The following is a 13,919-nucleotide window of genomic DNA, read 5'->3' on the forward strand; positions in this document are numbered from 1 at the left end:
TTCCTGCACTGAACTTAGCTCCTATTGATCTTTTTCAGTAGCAGTATTACTGCCAACCAGTTTAATATAATGGAACTAAACTAAAAACTAGTAGAGTTCTAGACTTGCCTTAGGCATAAGGCCAGCTGCCTGATTTGGGGCCAATCATTCTCTCTCAGATCTAGGAAGGAGACAAGGACAAACTTTTTGAAAAACATTTCCAAGAAAACTCCTGTCAACAGTGTCTTAAAAGTTCTCTCTCTCTCTCTCTCACTCTCTCTCTCTCTCTCTCTCTCTCTCTCACACACACACACACACACACACACACACACACTCAAAACCCACAAACCCACACACAAGGAATCTTGTCTTTGAGAAACTGTTTGCTTATGTGGGAGAGGTAGGTCTGCTTTACATTTTTCACTTTCCAACTTGGTGCATGTATGAGTTAGAAGAGCTTGATTTTTCCTTGAAGCTTCTTTAAAGCTTAAATATACTTGTATATACATATATATTTGTAAAATTCAGAAACTTTATTTCTTGTCCTACATCTTAGCTTTCAGTCTCATTTTGGCATATCAAAATCAGTAATTCAAAAATTATCTAACTGTTTCTTCTTTAGAAGCTTCCTTTCTTCATTCATATGATTCCAGCTGTCTTTTTAATTATTGCATTGAGGGAAAACTGAACAGATTTTAAGATGTTCATGCTTTGTTGAATAAAGTGTACACCCTAGTAAATAGCATCTTGTGTTACTCCTTGATAAAAGAAACATTTTAAGCTCTATGAATTTCATGCCTAAAGAAAGCTAGCAACCCATCTTACTACTTATTATCATCTTGTCACTTCTTTTTAGCACTGTTTTTCAAATTAGGAATGTAAGCACAAGATAATCAAGTGGTGTGCAGTTTGCTAACTTGCTATCTATAACTAATAGGCCAGTTCAGTTAAAGGAGCTGTACATGAATGTCTAGCTATTTTGTGTTGGAAGATTGCTGTGGGTAATTTCCAGTTTGTGAGCATTCAGCATATTTCAAATCAATCGATATATCCAGATCAGAGCAAGCAAACACATCACTCAGTTCAGCTAGCAAAAATATAGCTTGATGTCCTCAAATAGCAAGGTTGGGATTAGTTCATTTCTTGTGAAGTCTAATAATTGTTTGTACAGCCTGGCAAGCTTTTTGTATGCCTGTTCTATTGCATAGGATTCAGACTCTTTAGATGATCAGTCTACTGTGCTTCTATGCCACTATTTTTTGCTGTGTCACCCAATGAATGCACCCCCACCAAAGAATACATATCCAATAGATTATTTCCTGTCTGATTTATCACCTGCCCAATCCAAATCTAAATAGTCAATAAATTTTAGATTATTAATTACAGAAAGGTCCTGATTAAAATCTATCATTTTTAAAGAGTTCCCTAATCTTTCTACAGCTATTGAGTCCTCTTGTCATCCCAAAGTCCAGTTGCATTTTGAAAAAGCACCTTTGGGACAACCATGACCTGGATGTCTGAGGATCTCCATAGACATTTTTCTTGTGTTGGTTCATTGACCTTTCTGTTCAGCCATCCAATTTCATTGGCTATGTCAGATCTACTGTGTGATGTATAGTAATGTTCCTATCTCTGTCCTATATTGCCTTATTCCCTTTGTTTAGATGTTCAGCTTCCAAGAGTATACTTCACTCCTTTGCCTCAGGAGTCCTAGAAACTTTATTAAGTCTATTATCTTTTGTTTTTGACTGAGCAAATACACTCCATTTTTCTCTTTTTCCTTTTTTTTATTTCAATTCCAAAATAATGATAAATATGCTCCACTAACATCCTATGCACAAGGAAACCACCCAAAAGCAACTTGCACAAAGAGGAACTAAAAGCCCTGCAAGCCCTAAGGAATGACAGCAGCATAATCATACTTGCAGCAGATAAAGGTAAGGCCACAGTAGTAATGGATAGAAAAGACTACAAAACAAAATTGACAGACCTACTCCAAGACTCCACATACAAACCCATAAACCACATATCTGGAAAAAATAACCAGGAAGAAAATCAGAACCAGCAACATGAGCAAAGAGATCCAACAGAAGATCATTCCAAGAGAAAAATCTTCCAGATGCCCAAACTATACGGTCTCCCCAAAATAGACAAAGAAGGCATACCTCTCAGACCCATAGTCAGTTACAGAATAGCACTACTACAAAACCTAGCCAAATACCTAGCAAAGCAGCTACAGCCCCATGCTGAAGCAGCAGCTGCACATGTACAAAACTCATACCACGTCTTGGAAATGATCAAAGATGTGCATGTGGAGCAAAAAGATCTGCTTGTAAGGTTTGACGTGGTTTCACTATTCACTCAAGTCCCAATAAAAGAAACCCTAGAAATCATCAAAAATAAATACCAACCACCCAGTTCCACTCATGGAACTAGCAGAACACTGCTTAACCAACACATATTTCATATACAAAGGACAAAGATACAAGCAAATTGAAGGAGCCCCTATGGAATCACCACTGTCACCCGTCATTGCAAATCTGTTCATGGAAGAATTCGAATCCAGAGCCATAGCCAATGCCACCCACAAACCCAAACTATGGCTAAGATACATCGATGAAACATTTGTTATTTGGCCAAATGGAAAAGAAAACCTAACAATTTCCTAATACACCTAAACAGCACACACCCCAAAATCAAATTCACCATGGAAACAGAAACAAACAAACAACTACCATTTCTAGATGTACTAATCTTCAAAAAAACAGATGGCACACTAGGACACACCATATACCAGAAGAAAACACACACCAACCGCAACTTCAACACCCAATCCCACCAACACCCAGCACAGATAAACTCCATGTCCAAAACACTAATTGCCAGAACCAAACGCCTGGCAGACAAGACACACATAAAGACTGAACTATGCACCCTGACTAAAGTACTGACAGCCAACGGCTTCCACAAAAGTAAAATCACAGGCCTGATCCACAAAAACACACTGAGACATAATGGAGACCTAGAAGATGAACAAACTATGGAACAGCTGTCCTGCCGTACATAAGAGGTACTACAGACAAAATCAGTAAAAATACTACACAGGCATCACATCAAGACTGCCTTCAAAACAGACAGAAATATAACAGCCATCCTAAGAAACCCCAAAGATAAAATTGACCTAGAAAACCAAGGCATATATGAAGTCCCCTGCGCATCATCGGACAGACAAATAGAAGAATAGAAGAATAAGTACCTGCCTGGATGAACATAAAAATGCAGTAAAAAAGCTGGAATGCACTTCCTTACTAGTCCAACATATGAAAGCCACAGGTCATAGCATTGACTTCATTGGCACCAAAACCCTAGCCACTATAGAAATCCCCAGCTACAGAATTATCAGGGAAGCTATAGAGATTGAAAAAAAGACCTGAAAGCGTGAATAGAAGAGATGACTCCACCAGACTGTCAATTATCTGGAAGCCTACACTCAGAAACAAAAAAATCTCCACACCACAAGCCAAGCAAACACCTGGGCACAAACAGACACCACCACCCCCGATATCTCCAGCTCAAACACACCCCAAACAGGCACGCAGATGAAACCTAGCTTCCTAATAAATCATAGCCATCCGTTTACTCAAAGCCAAGCCACACTAAAAGCCTCCAATACAGGAACACAATGTTGCCTGTCAATCAAGACAAAAAAATGCTAAAAAACAGACAGAAGATATCAGAAACACCAATCAAGCAGAACACAGCAAACTCCAAGACCAATAAACACAGACCAAGACTCTCAACCAATCAGGATGAAGAAAAAACCATTCTAACACAGCAGTAGGCTAGTACCAAATTTAAAACAGAAACGGCTGTAAAAGCCTGACTCACAGATGAACACAGTACCGAAGCCTGATGATGGCAGATGAGATTCTGCCAAAACGTTGCTACAACTTTAAAAGCACAACTATAATGAAGTGAGAAAATACCCAAACAAAGCTGAATACCAGATAGATAGATAGATAGATAGATAGATAGATAGATAGATAGATAGATAGATAGATAGATAGATATACAGTATATAGATATAGATATGTAGATATAGATAATCAGACTTGTTTTCAGTAATCAGTGGCACTTTTCCTTACATTTGTTTGCTGTCATCAATGCTTTACAGTCTCTTTTGAAGAATGCTCAGCTAAGATTGGCCCAAGGACTGTTGTAATATATATGTGGTTCCAAGTAAAGCAGTTTTTTTAAAAAAATAAACTAAATCTTGTGAGGTAAAATAATTCTAATTTTGTCAGATGTTTTATAAGGAATTTGTTTTCTGATTCTACCTTCTTTGTATTTCAATTGTTTAGGGTGATATTTTACATTTTTCCAGTTCTTTTTGAGCTATTATAGGGTCTTTTGGTATTCCCACATCTGTTAGTAAAATATGTTTTTTTTTTTCAATGACGACTACTGGTGTGTTATGTTCTGGATATCAGTATATCTGAATTTGGAACTCCCACACATTTTTATATGTCATTTTGGAGCAGGTTTTTAAAATATTTACTTATTCTAAGAAAACCAATTCTTTGGACATCAAGTCTATACTTTTTGCATAAATTACAATATGTCATTTTTGCTATTTTATCATGTCTTGCCTTATAATCTGTTTGGATAATTTTGCTACAGCTGTTGATAAAGCAATCAACAGTCTCCTTTGTATAATCTACATTTGTCTTTGTTTATATTTTTGTTCATTTTTAATGACTTTTTTGGCTAGTGCCTATTTTATTCTTCAGGTATTATACCTTCTGTTTCCCTCTTGATGGATTCAACCTGAAGCCACTGCCAAGTTTTGTTATTGTTCATATTGCCTTCAAATTCATTCAGGTATTAACTGAATGAATATTTTTATATTCATAAAGTTTCAATGGAAGTTGTAACTATTAACTTGTTTCTATTAACTATTGTAACTATTAACCTTTGGTTTTGTCACATTCAACATATTTTTTTCTTGTAGTCTTTTAATAATTCTCTTTCTGTTTGCTTTTATACCATTATTCTCAACATGAGCCATATGGTCTCCTCAGGGGGCCATGCCATATTTCTAGGGGGCATAGTTTTTATATGGTATAGTTCAGATTAATAAACAGTACAGATGGTAAAGTATCTTTTTTCCAGCTTATTGCAACTGGGGGACGGGGACGTTCTGACTTTGTATGCATTTGCGCTGAAAGTTTGGTTTTATGTAGCCAGAATTAGCCCCTCTGTTTCTTTCTTCAACTTTCCTGCTCTTAGACATTGCTAAGATTGTTTTTAAATGCACTGTCCATGTAATACTTTGTCTTGCCATGTCTCTATTCTGTTTTTCATTTGGTCTTTTTTGTAGGTCAGTGTGGTCTCTCTAGTAAGCCTTCATAGTATACTAGCCTCAATGCATTTTCTTCACTGTCTTTCAGATATTCTTCATTGTTTTTTTTTGTTTTAATTTCTTCTTCAATTGTCTGGTGTACTTGCAATATTCCATGCTCACCTATGCTTCCTGCTAAGTCAAGTGTGTTAACATCACTGCATAGATGAATTCATTGCCATTATTTTACTGGTCTTCCTATTCAGGACTTTTAGTATTGCTTGGGCCTACTCTGCCATTCCAGCTATGTATCTAATGACTGGAATTGCATAGATGTTAATTGTCTTGATGGCATTCTCTTCACTGCATTTGAACTTTAAAATCTTCTTCACTCTTATGATGCATTTACTTCTAGCCTACTTGACTTCATTATGATTGCTATGGTAGTTTAAAGGATGCTCAGGTATTTGTAATGATTATTTTCATCTAGATTTTGATGTTATTGCCACAGTGCAATTTGATTCCTTCCATTGTCACTATTTTCCCCTATTGATGGTATGAATGGCATATTTGTCCAATCCAAATCTTGGCTGCAGATATGGACGGTGTTGAACAGTTATTCTATTGCAAGGGGGCATTCTATTTTCAGGAGGTGTTTTTCCATACAGCTTCAGAGTATGTAAATAGCCTGGCAAATGTTTTGAAGTTTGGTAACCATGACATGACTTGTTCAGTATTGTTCAATATTGCTGACAGAGGAATTAGTGCAATGACAAACAGTGGTAATAGTGAATCTCCTTGAAAAATTCCACTCTTAACCTCTCCCAGTCTATCAGCGTTGATCACCAACAATTGTTATGTTGACTTTCAGCAGAGGCTTGACTTTTCCTTTATGATATTTTATCTTATTATTTCTCTGGGTTTTAGCTCTTCAGTCTCCTTTAATAGGTCCTTTTTTGTTGCAATAATAACAAATTCAATTTCTCCATTTTCTCTTGTTTTGACAATTCCCTTCATTTAGGTCATTCAAATCGTAAAGATAGGCCTCCAGTTTGGCAATTAAGTTTTCAAGAAAAAGTCATTATGAAGTTTGATCAACTGTATTATATATTTATAGTTTTCTGGTAATGAACTTAGTAATAGTTCCCTGATGAAATCATCAGATGATTCACAATGTTGTGTTTAATGCCTTCTGAATAGAGACACTCTGACATTTGTTGCATTAAAACTTCATTCCCTCATAATTTCAGATTTATGAATGTTATGAGTATTGAAATATTATTGTTCATTTCCTCCATGTGTATACAGGTAGTCCTTGATTTACATAATTGAGCCTGGAATTACAGCTGTAGGTCATTAAGCAGGTCATCATGCGACTGACCAAATTTTATGTCATTTTTATGGCAATTGTTAGGTCAACATGATGGTCAAAAAGTGAATGCAGCAGTCATAAACCAAACACCATGATTGTTAAGCAAACCTATTATCTGTATTGAATGTTGCTTTTTTTCCAGAAACCAGATGTAAATACCAGTTTTTGAAGAAAAAAAAGTAAACTATACTAGCCATAATGGGATCACATTTTGCCCAAAAGACAAGCAAAATCAGGGAGATCTATCAACAACAGGCAAGAATATACATTATATATTGATCTAAATCTAAAGAAAACTGCTGAATATGGACAATACAAATGGGTGTGGTCTTTGCTTGTTCCATATTTAACCCTTTTATATACTTAATGGCAGCAGAATAGAAATGGAAATTGGAACACCAGGCATTCCCTATGTTCTGCATCATGGATGAAATATTTTGATAGAGATGACATATCTAATATTTTGCAGACAAATTAGTAGTATTGTTGTTACATGAAGATTTCTTATCTAGAATCCAAGTTATCTTGATATATTTCTATGAAGTTAACAAAATGGCTTGAATTTAAGCAATGATTAAATAGTTGGATAACCTTGTTTACAAGCATGATCTTTAATCATGTGTAAACTGTGGGCTAATGGAGGAAGAACAGATTTACTCCTACTGATTGATCATGAAGAAATTAAATCTTTTTCACAGAATACAGCATAAAAGTCAACCAACCCTTTCTTCCTGGGAGTTTCTACAAAAATGAAACTCTTCTTTCAGTTCTGTAGGAACTTAATGCATCATGGTTGACAAGACACAAGAGGAACCAATCCTCTAAAAGAAACATATACTTGTATCTTTGGGTTAGCTCCATCTCTTTTATAAACTGTAATAGCAGCAGCACAGCCCCTGAGAAAGGAAACATTAAATTGTTGCCACAGAGGAGAATTGCAAGCAGACTCTGTCTTGCTTCACAGATTTCTAGCAGCTAGTTATAGATTCTGTCTAGGGCTGGTCAGAAAGTCTTTTTCCAGATTCTCGACCTCTTTCTCATACAATAATTTCTGCATATTTGGAAGCCAGCAGGAAAAAGGAAATGAGAAGAGAAGTCTTATAAGCAGATATCAGAGATTGTAGCACCTTTCTTCTGTCATGTGTACACACTTAACATTGCAGTGGTAGTGACACTCCTCTTTCTGAGAGAAGACATTGCTGCAGGAAAAAAAACATATTTAAAATGGGGAAAAGTTTTTTTTAAGAAGCCCATTGAAGTCTCTGCTTACATAAGAATGTCTAAGTCTGTAGAATCATATTTTTCATATGATTTCGTCATATTTTTTCTTGATATTTTTCATTATTGACTTATGAAAAAAAAAAAGCCTCCCTGAGATGTACCATTGAAAACAATTTAAATACATGCAGTGTTTTTTCTTGGCAACTATATGAAATCATCCAGAAAGTAAGGAGGAATTGATGTTTGGCAGTAAGCTGTCCTATAAATCTGTGTGCTAGACTTAACTCACCTCAAAAGTTGATTAAGAAGTTCCCATGTGTCTTTGGCCATAGCTTTAAAGCATCTGCTGGAACTAGGCCTGAATGCTTGATCAGTTTCATGGTATCAGTCTCATTTCTGCAGATACTCTATTCCATCTACATCAGGTTGTTTGTTTGTTTGTTTGAATGAGATATATTCATCTCTGATTTTTGCAAAATGTGTTGGAGCAAAATAAATGATGTTGTGACAATGTAAAGGAGAAAAATATATACAGATGCAACTTAGTAGGGATTCCTTCTGTGCAGGAGCAACTCCTGGTGATTGCATTGGACATTTCATTTTCTTGGCAACAGTAAAGGAATTCTATGCTTTTGCTTAATTCTGAGATGTTGTATATTTAGTTGTATGATCCAGTTGAGCCCTGATACTTCTTGCCAGTCTTCCATCTAAATGCTGATCAGGTTTGATCCTGTTTAACTTTTCAAGATCAGTTAAGGTACTCTAAGCTGTGCCACTTAGCTTAGCCTTGATATGCAGTGGAAAAAGGATAGTTCAGAAAATGATTACAGGAAACTAAATCAGCTCACTTATAAAGGCAGGCAACATCATTGGGCCTTTTTAGCTTAAAGTACATGACACATGACTACAAAAGCATGCATACTGTTGAAAAAACATGTGGTTGACGTTTTTTGTCCCTTTTTCACAATGTTATATTACAACTTTGGGATAAACCATTTAACATTAATCCACGGAGATTTGGGATATCCTTTTAAAGTTAAATTAAGGAATTAATGACCATGAAATGACCACATGTTTTTAAAAGGAGATTAATTCAGTCTATCAAGTTAGAATTTTCTGCAAGTGCTAGTGTTGATGGTTCTTTAATACCTCCAGAAACAGAAATATTGTGATTCTTATGCTACTTGAAAGTGTCCAATATTCAACAGGTCACCTGTGGAACTGCATAAAACACTGATCCTCCAAGCCTTTGAACTAGTTTAGCAAGGCTCTGTTTATTACAGTCATATTTTAAAAGTATAGAAATAATGCTATAGATGTGCTAATTCCAACAGCTCAGCAGTGGCATATCTATGATTAGAATTATAAATAATACGCTTAGCAGCAGGTGGCAATTTCATTGGGCAGGCTCAAAGGAGTTTTAAATCCAGATTCATCATTTTTCCAGTGAATACATTCTGCTAGTTTTGTGATTTTGGCATTTTGTGCTGTTTCAAAGTTTACTTCAGCAAGGCGAATGGGCAGCCAAGGGTATGTAAGAATGCTTGCTGGGGATATAAGCTCTATCATTCTGCTATTATAATATAAATTATAAATTATGTGATGATTGTTATTTGTCCTTGGTGCAACATACTTCCTACAGCTAGATTGTTGTACATTCTTGTCCCTTGGTCTGAAGGAAGGACTTAAAGATTCAAGCCCCAATGGGGCTTTCTGTGATAACAAATGGCTTACCTCTCCATTCCAGTCTTGCTTGGCTTTAAAGAAGGCATATGCTCCCTAAAAAAAGAAGGTGCCAAGTAATCTACTACATACCATTGGTGAGTTCTTAAAAGCTTGCTACTCCTCCTCAGCTCAGGCATCAATGATGCAAATTCAACAATCCACCTCATGAAATAATATGCTTTTGCATAATATCCCACTATAGAATGCCCTAGCTCTTCTATAGGAAAACAATACACTGGGTTTATAATTAAGATCTTTTTTCTATAACAAAACCAGAGATGCATGCCCTTCACTCAAATTGATGGTGTTTCTATAGAAGATAGTTTCATACCAACTTTGGAATGACAGTCCAAGGATGCACTCTGGTTGTGTGATTAATGGCCTTCTACTTGTCCTATATAGGTATGACACATATAGATATAGACACAGAGTGAGTGGGAGGCTGATAACACCACTTCCACCCCATTCAGAATGCTCTATGTGTACTATATAAAAAGATCCTTACTGTATGTCTAATATATTATTTCCCTGCTTCAAGTTCCATTTTAAATTCTGTGGCTATAGAACCTGCAAGTGTTTTTTCACCCCCTCTGTAAATATTCTAGTCTCTTCTAGACAAGATGGGAAGCACACATATATGATAAGTAAGTAAGTAAATTCTATATTAATGATTCCCAACTTTGTATCCTCTAGATGTTTTGGTTTATTTCCAGAATTTTCCAATCAACTCTGTCAATTCTGAATGGGAAATGCGGGAAGGAGGTCATAAGGTTAGAAAAGGATGCTTTAGATTGGAATGAGACAACTCGCCATGGCCAACTCACTATGACCAACCTATTCACTGAGGCCAACTCACTACCATCAATTCACCAAGGGAAAACTTGCTGAGGCCAACTCACCATGGGACAACTTGCCATGGGATTCACTTAGTTTCTTTCATTTTTGTTGACCACATTTTCATCAAAAAATATTTTATCTCTTGTATCAAAGGAAATCATTCCAATGGTTACCAGCTTTTGTAATGCTTTGATGAATAATAAAATAAACTAATCCTGCATTGAATTGTCCCACATTGAATGACTTGGCCATGGTGAGTTGGTCATGGTGAGTTCACCATGTTGAGCTGGATGTTGTCCTAAACCCGTTTTAAATATAAGGGCACTAAGATCATAACTTCCTTACTTTTTGAACTTGGCTTGGCTACATTTTTTTCTAAAAACTCTTAACAATAAAGTGCTGTTTCATCAGAGGGTATATTCATCAGACTAGAAACCAGGAGACTGTGAGTTCTAATCCCATCTTAGACATGAAAGCTATCTGTTTGCTCCCTTGCATTATTTTAATAGAATTATTTATTGGCCAAGTATGATTTGTCACAAAAGGGGGTTTGTATCCAGTGAATAAATGTGAGATAAAAAAATGAATACATAACTCAACAACACAACAAAAACTCATAAACGTGCTTCATAGGGTGTCAGACAGAAACAACACCTTGGTTATATGCCATGTCATCTATTACCTTGGTGCATAAGGACGAACTACCCACATTAGAAAGTAGTACGGCTGCTGAGCTAAGGAAGCATAGGGATACTATGCTTACTATTATTTTTATTATAATAATACTGCTTAAAAATCTGCAATCCCTCTGTTCCAATTTATGCATCACAATGTTCTGGGGAAGAAAAGTGGTGCTTTGATACAATATTTGTACTCGAAAAGTTACATAAAAGATACAGTATCCCAATGTTTGGCACACTTTGGTTGATAAAAAGACATACATGAATTACTTCTGCTTGAGAAATTCAGGGCTATAGGATGGGCTATAAATGGATGACAAGAATAAATGTTTTTTTTTTTTACTAACTGGGTGTAGATATAGCCATAAATGTTGGTATGTTCAAAATAATATTATCTTTAAAATCTGCAACAATCTCTACCATTCTGTTTCTGGTACACATGCATCTACAAAAGCAGCTATACATCTCTCATGTATTAAAATTATTTTTTTCTTGTGCTTTGCTATCTTTGGTCTCATATCATATTCCCCATAGAAAAGGAGAGTTAAATCTCAGTTGTGTGCACAATTGGCTTAACAATGCACTGAGTCCAGGGGTGGGATTCTACCAGTTCTCACCTATTCACTAGAACCAGTTGTTAACATTCTAAGCAGTTCAGAGAACCTGTTGTTAGAAGAAATTACTGGCCTAATCCTGTAAGGAAGGCAGGAAGGAAACATTCTGGTGTTGCTTACAGAAACTGCCTCTCCATTAATCCTTATTACATTCTTGGAAGGAATAGACTTCCTATCTCAGGAACATCTCTGGAGCATTTTTCCCTCCCTTGCTGGTACTTTACTTGTGTGGAGTGACCATTCAAAGTTACAATGGCACTGAAAAAAGTGACTTGTGACCATTTTTCACACTTACGACTGTTGCAGCATCCCCACAGTCATGAGAGGCCAGGCGAGGAGATGCGTGCCTTGATGTGAGTGATATTGAGTTGGCCACACCCAGCCAATAACCAAGCCATGTCCACCCAGTCACATGATCACCAAGCCATGCCCACCACCTAAGTCACATTCACAGAACCGGTTGTTAAAAATTTGAATCCCACCCCTGACTGAGTCCCCATTTAAAGAAATAGACAATAAATTGTGTTAACTATTTTTTTTACTGCAGTATCAACAGTTGTTTCTTGATACAGTTTGCTCCTTCAAATCCTTGTTTCTTTCTAAGAACTGATGTTGAAGTTCAGAAATCAGTTTCTTCTTTGGAAGTTGAACATCATGGATAGTCAGTTAGTGAAGGAATCACATTACCAAAGAATTCACAGAAAAGGCTTAAAAATCCAAACCTACAAATCCTCACCTTTCCATCTTGTAACAGATACTGAGTAGAAAATTTTTAAACAGCTGTACTATGACTTCCATCTACATGATTGATTTAGTCTTCCAATTAATGGAAAAGTTATCTCTCCTTTTATGCAACTTAAAGATTGTTAGGTAATTGCGTGGCAAAGGCAGCTATAAATGTGTTGACAAAAGTTCCTATGGGGATCAAATTCTTAAAATATCTGAAAGAGACAAAGGAGAAATAATTGATGTGATTTTCAACATTGCTTCACGTTTATATCCAAGGCTTATGAAGCTTATGTTTCTGATCTGACAGAAGGGCCACAATATTCCTTCTCTTCTCTCAAATGGGACATTATATTCCATAACTTTGGACAGAAATATTGTCCTGATTTGTACAGTCTCCTCCCGCAGTTTTCTCTACTAGAACATTTGGACCAAATAGAAACATTTTAAAGTCTTATCACTCCACAGGACTAAGTGTTGACTAAGGAGGGGAAATAGCTAGAAAGAAAATGGTGTTTCTTAATATCGTTTTTACTATATCTTCCACATGACATTCCTTATCTTTGTTTCCTTTTCCTGTGCTTGACAGTGTAACTGTCTTTCTGTTAAAAAATTATTTTGTTAGAAGAGCTGCACATTTATTCTGCATTGAATCTAGAGTGAGCTTTTGCACATTGCAGTTGACAGATGTAGCTACCCATTCAGAATCTATTTAAATTATACCTGAACCAAATGGCTCACAATAGTGTAGATGCAGAACATCTTATCTGCTCTCCTTAAAAGTTAATAGGGCTCCTTCATGGAGGCAAATGGAAGGACGGAAGGAAGGAAGGAGCATGATGACCAACATTACGACTATCATAATTACAAAAGTGAGTAGTTGAATTGGTTTTCCTATGAGCAGGAGGAATCCACCCATTTTTTGGCGCAAAAATACACCCTCTAAAACGGTTGTGTATCCACACATATTCTGCACTAGTGCATTGCAAGGCAGCAAATTTCGTTTGTAGGAGGGGCATGTAGAAAAGATAAAACTAGCTATATAAATGATATAAAGGACAAGAAAATAGTAATGCAGGAAAAGAGAGACAAAGAACTGAGTTAAATTTATCCATTTTAATCAAGTATTTAAAATCTTCATGTCTCCAATGTCTTCCTCAGAAATGAATTGACAAGAGTAAAACATAAGCCTCTGTGCTTTTACAGAGCACTATCTGATACATTACTTTTTAGCTGAGACTGACAGCCAGCATAAGCAATGCTGAACAGTCAAAAATAGAGGAAATTAGAAGCAGAAAATGTAACATTTGCCTTAATCTTACATTGAGAGGGTCCAAGACCTATGGAAGGGTTTGACAGCTTTCTTTTCTTTCTCATTTCATTTTTGTTAATCTCAAATGATCTCCATCCCATTTATGAAGCAA

The 13,919-nt window shown here is 36.2% G+C and overlaps 1 protein-coding gene across 5 annotated transcripts in view; it reads left to right on the forward strand.

Moving 5' to 3' along the window:
- The window catches only part of LRFN2 (leucine rich repeat and fibronectin type III domain containing 2), a 311,191-nt gene that overhangs the window by 176,374 nt on the left and 120,898 nt on the right, over positions 1–13,919 (forward strand). The window contains exon 1 of one of the 5 annotated variants that reach the window (XM_087935029.1): positions 9,640–9,733. The exons of the other annotated variants lie outside the window; for them this stretch is intronic. The gene's annotated coding sequence lies outside the window, so the exon portion shown is untranslated. Of the gene's footprint in view, positions 1–9,639; positions 9,734–13,919 lie in introns of those variants that run through there. 5 annotated transcript variants of the gene reach the window in all.

Source organism: Pseudonaja textilis, chromosome 1 (assembly GCF_049901715.1).
Source record: "Pseudonaja textilis isolate UNSWEBS1 chromosome 1, rPseTex1.2, whole genome shotgun sequence".
In the NCBI taxonomy this organism is placed as follows: Eukaryota; Metazoa; Chordata; class Lepidosauria; order Squamata; family Elapidae; genus Pseudonaja; species Pseudonaja textilis.